General features: G+C 36.1%; 1 pseudogene; it reads left to right on the forward strand.

Annotated features, from left to right (window-relative positions):
• Nucleotides 1-3780: 3780 nt before the first annotated feature.
• LOC114052880 lies at nucleotides 3781-5585 on the forward strand (annotated as a pseudogene).
• Nucleotides 5586-6000: the final 415 nt, after the last annotated feature.

Below are 6000 nucleotides of genomic sequence, written 5' to 3' on the forward strand. Positions count from 1 at the left end.
TATTTGCTGATCTTCATCACTGGAGGGAGTTTCTACATAGAGAACTGCCAATACTGATAAAATCAGATTGCTGCTTTCCAACCCTGTTCTTCTTCCTAGCCCCCAAATATTCAATCAACAGAAAATAACACTGACTGTGAAGTCAGATGACCTGGGCTGAACTTGTTCCTCCTTCATTTACCTGTGAGATCATGGGCAGGTCACTCAGCCTCTCTGAGGATCAATTTTCTCATCTATAAAAGGCAATGGTTGGACTAGGGAGTTTTTTGGGTAGATCTATAATCCTATGAACTCCTTTCAGCAAAACTGTTCCTGAAAGCATAATGAAAAAATGCAATTTGCTCCTCCCTTCCAGACCCTTTCCAACTATCATCACTTGGCAACCTCTCCTTATCCAAATTCTATTGGCAGTTAACACTCTCTTCTCTAGTAATTCAGTCTTCCTCTATTCCCCGATTCCTTTTTTGATACTTGGAAAAATCAGTTTACATGTGGATGATGCCACAAATATCCTTGCATCCCAGGTCATCAATCTCAACTCCCATGAACAGCTTCATTCCACCTCAGCCACACACAGAGACTGTCAAACACTTGAGTCTATCATCACCCACAGGTGTCACACCCCTATAATCCATGCCTTCGTAATTGCTTTATAATACCATAACTTCCTTTCATCATTCGTTGCCTCACTTCTCCTAAACCTATTCTTTGGTCTCCATCACAACCTCCAGTAACTCCGCTCTTCTCTGCTTTCCCGGGCCATCAGACCTGCTCCTGCCTCACTTTTCTTCCTTCCAATCATGATCTGATACTTAGCTGATGAAATATCCCAGAAGCACTAGTTCTTTTCCAAACCTCATCCATGGATACCATCACCATCTGTATTCTCCAAACATAAATATGAATGGGCTGACTGATTCTACTACAAATTATCTTATCTCAACTTGTCCTTCATTAATCCATTTATTCTTCCCCAGATTGACTTCTCAGTCTTTTCCAAACCTCCTCTCCTAGAATTCCCAACTCCCTTTAATGTCATCCCCCAATATGTTCTCTTCTGCTCCAGTCTGAGAAGAAAAGGTTTCCCTTCTTGCCAAGGATGATCCCTCTATTTGCGTTCTACCACCATCATTCAGCAAACTCCCCTTTGAGGTTTATTACATCAGAATCACCTTATTCAAATCCTGGTAGCAGTTATCTACTAGGCATCTGATGATTTTCCCTGCTTTCTCACGGAGTTCTAAGTTGGGAAGGGAAACCTTGCCCCTTCCATTGTATCCTCTCTCTAATTTTTAACTTCTTATCCACAGACATCTCCATGGATGCCTACAACTATGCTTAGATCTCTTCCATCTTAAAAAAAAACAAAAAAAAAAAACAAAAAAAACCCCCTTCACTCTCCCTATCATCCCCCTCAAGTCATCTCATATTTCTCTTCCTTTTCACAGCCAAATTAGAAAAAAGTTGTACTTACCCATTACCTTCACTTTCTCACCTTCCACTCACTTCTCAGTCTTTTGTAGTTTGAGCTTCCAACCCACACTGAACCAAAAGTGCTCTCTTCAAGTTCTCCTGTGATATTTTTATTGCTAACTTCAATGGCTCTGACAGCTTCTCAGTGGAGGCCTTGGTCAATCAGCCTCCTCTGGGCAAGAGCTAGGGCTCCTGTCTCCAGATGGGTGTGGGCCTAATGGCTGCCTCTGGCCAAGGGCCCCCAAACACTTCAGCTCTCTGGCATAGATTCTAGGCTGAGGCCCCAGAGGCTGCTTTGGAAAACATATCTGTGTCTGTTCTTCCTTTTCCCATCTCCTCACCCCAATGAGCCACCAGGACTGAGATCTTATGTCAAAGAAGGGTCTTTCTGTTGCAGACATTTTCATTTCTTCTTTAGAGCAATAAATCTCAATATGGAGACATATAATTCTTAAAAGGGCCATGGTCTAAACTCTGGGAGGTAGTTTCGTGTTTAATATTAAATAATGAAATATGCTCTAAAAGTACCTTTTCAGAGTAAATTAGTGATGATAATATAAATAACACATCTATACAATATTTTTTTGGTAGGGCAACAGTTTTTTTTTTTAACAAGAGAGATGTTTATTACCTCCTCATGTCTTGAGATGTTTGATTGTTGATTGAGATTGTTTATGATTGTCAAATTTATGATTTAAAAAAAGGTTGTTTTTTTAGCACTGTATATTAATTTTTAAAATTATTATTCCCTTCCTCCTTCCCCACCCACCCTCATTGAAAAGGCAAGCAACTAGATACAGGTTATACATGTGTAGTCATGTAAAATACTTCCATAGTAGTCATGTTGTAAAAAACTAAGTATATTTCCCTTCAGCCTATCCTGCCCTCCATTTATTCTATTCTCTCTTTTGACCCTGTCCCTCCTCAGAAGTGTTTGCTTCTGATGACTCCCTCCCCCAATCTGCCCTCACCTCTATCATCCCCCTGCTCTCTTGTCGCCTTCTCCCCCTATTTTCCTGTAGGGTAAGATAGATTTCCATACCTAATTGAGTATGTATGTTATTCTCTCCTTAAGCCAAACCCTATGAGAATAAGATTCACTCATTCCCTCTCACCTTCCCCCGTTTCCCCTCCACGGTAAAAGCCTCTTCTTGTCTGTTTTATGTGAGATAATTTGCCCCATTCTACCTCTCTCTTTCTTCTTCTCCCAGTATAATCCTCTCTCACCCTTTAATTTAAGGCAATAGTTTTTAAGCACACAGTATAACATTATAAGGTTATTCTAACTATTTGTGACCTGGTATATTCTTAGGTTAAAATGGTAGTTCTATACATGTGGTCCCCAGATGAAGAACATGCTATAAATTAATGTTTTAAATGCAAAAAACAACAACAACAACAACAACAAAAAACCGGTCACAGAAAGTAAACACCTTTTTGAAGTTTGTAGAAAAATATGTTCTGTAAACAAAGCATAAAATTGTGGTGTTCTAAATTTTGGAAAGAATGAGTACCAGTTAAGCTATAGTGAAATAGAAGACTAACAAATACTACAACTTTTGAAAACAGTGGATCAATCAGCAACACTGTACTTCAAGACGGAAGAATAACTGTGTGCTACAAGCAAAATTTGGTCACTTGAAATCATATCCATCTTTATTTAGTGTAAACTTGGCTTCAACCAAGTTTGTGCATATTGTGCTTCTAAAGTGAAGTTAAACGAACACAGACTGTAAAATAATGCCATTAACTTTTCAAGCATACCCTTCTCAATTTAGCAATATAATTTTAAGTTTTTTCTAACTCCATAAAGTTGATTTTAAGCATTTAAGATATTTTCGGTCCCTTGTACATTGCCTTTAGGAAAATAAATGTTTTAAGATCTGTGAAATAAAAATACACACACACACACACACAAACATCAACATGGGTTTAAGGTACACATCTTTAAAAGTACATCAACTTTCAGTCCACTGAGGTACTGTTAATAAATAAGCAACATGATGATAAAATAGCACCTCATAGGCCTGAGTTAATTATATCTAAAGTACATTACTATATGCTATTCAGATGACCTGGAAGAATTATTCTCTTTCTTTTAGAAGTGACTCAATATAATTCTAATGTGGGACATTCAATAACACAAACAACCTAATCAGTGTTTTAAGTGCAAAAGGATAAAAAAAATGTCACTTGTACATTTTAAGCTAAATACACAATATTACAAAACCCCACACAAAACTACCTCCTAGAGAAAGATGTCCCATTGTATTCCCAAAGTACTAAATTATGAATGTGGTAGAGGATGGTGTGCTATAACCACATTTGATGAAAAGTGATGCACAAGTAAGGAAATATGATTTGTCATGTTAACTCTACAGAATGTCTACATGTTCTAGTTTCCCAGTTTCCAGTTTCAGAAAGGAGTCTTACTTGGACTGGATTTTATTATATTAGATATATAATATATTATTATATTTTATTATATTAGATATATAATACATTATATTATATAGAATGACTGAGTTAAATGTTTCTGTTGTGGCTTAATGCTGGATAATTGGAAACAAAGTGACAGTGCTATTAACATAAAAAAAAACTGCATACTAGCTCTGCCTTTATTCAGAATCTTACTTCAGTTGACAATTTGGGATCTTCTCAGCTTATATGTTCTTCAATGTGGATATTCAGTGATTCTTATTCCAGTTTTTCATTGGAACCAGTGTCTTCCAGAGCAGCTGAGAAATTGTGCTCCTTTAAACGCCAGCCCTTATCATCATTCAATGAGTACTGAAGACTTACCAGAGTGGCTGTTAACATCATTTGCTACTATTGGATTTATCAATAGATGGCTTTGCTACACAGGACCTGGATGTACAGTAGCTAGTTTTGCCTGCGGTGGAAAACTGAGTAATTGGGGACCAAAAGATGATGCCATGTCACAACATAGGAGACATTTTCCTGTCCTTTTCTGGAAAATGAAATCCAAGAAACATCAAAATTCAGTGTTCATAATCTGAGCATGCAAACCCATGCAGCTCAGCCATGTTTAAACATCTGTGATGTGAACATCTCAGATTCCAGTTCATTCAGAGCAGCTTGCAAGTACTGGTTTTTATTATGTGGGTCAAAATGACGTCAAATGCTTTTGCTGTGATGGCAGACTGAGATATTGGAAATTAAGAAATGGTCCTTGGGTGGAATATACCAAATAGTTCCCAAGGTGTGAGTACTTGATATGAATGAAAGGACAAGAGTTTGTTAATGAAGTTCAAGCTAGGTGCCCAAATCTCTTTGTCAACTTCAGATGCTCCAGGAGACAAAACTGCTGATCTACCAATTATTCATTTTGGACCTAGAGAAAATAATTCAGAAGATGCAGTCATGATGAAAACTCCAGAGATTAGAAGTCTAGTAAGAGACTGTTCAGATAAAATCTTAATGTTAAGATTATAAAATGGCCAATGAGGTTGTGTCAACACAGAAATCAATGAGGGTGTCCTTAATGCAGAAGATGAAAAAAGGAAGGAGACAAATTGAACAAATGGCATCAGATGACCTAATATTAATTTGGAAGAACAGAATGGCTGTTTCAGCATTTGTCTTGTCTACTTCCTACTCTGGATAGTCTCTTAACATCAGGTGTGATTAATGAGCAGGAACATAGTGTTATTAAACAAAAAATACAGATATTCCCACAAGCAAGAGAACTGATTGATACCTTTTTAGGCAAATATATTGTAGCTAATACATGTATTATATTTAGTCAAATATATGTAAGCCAATATATTTAATATATGTAATATATTTAAAATGTTGTAGCCAATGTATTTAAAATTTTTCTCAAAGAATTAATTCTGTATTATATGAGAATTTGTTTGTGGAAAGGAACATAAAGCACATTCAAAAAGATATTTCAGGTCTTCCTATAGAAAAATAGTTTAGGAGATTACAGAAGTAAGAACATGTAAAGTTTGTATGATTAAGAAGTTTCTATTGTATTTATTCCTTGTGGTCATCTAGTAGTATGCAAAGAATGTGCTCCTTTTCTAAGAAAATATCCTATTTGCAGGGGTATAATCAGATATACAGTTCTTACATTTCATTCATGAAAAAAAATCCATACATCCAAATTTGTATGGAAAAGTCTTCAAAATTATCAATCATGAACCACTGAAATCTTTCGGGAGAGAAGTGGTTAGGGCTTTTTGGTAACAAATTAATGTACAATTCTGGCTTAAGTACCAGTTAATTGGTTTTTATTAAAGTACATGGTATCATATACTAGAGGCATAATTCCTTGAAAGTTTGTGTGTTTGTGTACATGTTTTTGTGTTGGGGGAGCAGAATGTGATATTGTGTGCTTGAAAGTATAAAGGCTAGAAATACTGCTCTTACACAGCATTTTGAGATAACTGAATTTGTATATATGTATAACATATAAACACATATTTGATGTGATTTTTTTATCTCCATATGTACATATTTGTAAAGAAATCTACAAATATTTGTGTATGTATATGTATG

This window comes from Vombatus ursinus, unplaced genomic scaffold (genome assembly GCF_900497805.2).
Source record: "Vombatus ursinus unplaced genomic scaffold, bare-nosed wombat genome assembly UNPS02014809.1, whole genome shotgun sequence".
Taxonomy (NCBI): domain Eukaryota; kingdom Metazoa; phylum Chordata; class Mammalia; order Diprotodontia; family Vombatidae; genus Vombatus; species Vombatus ursinus.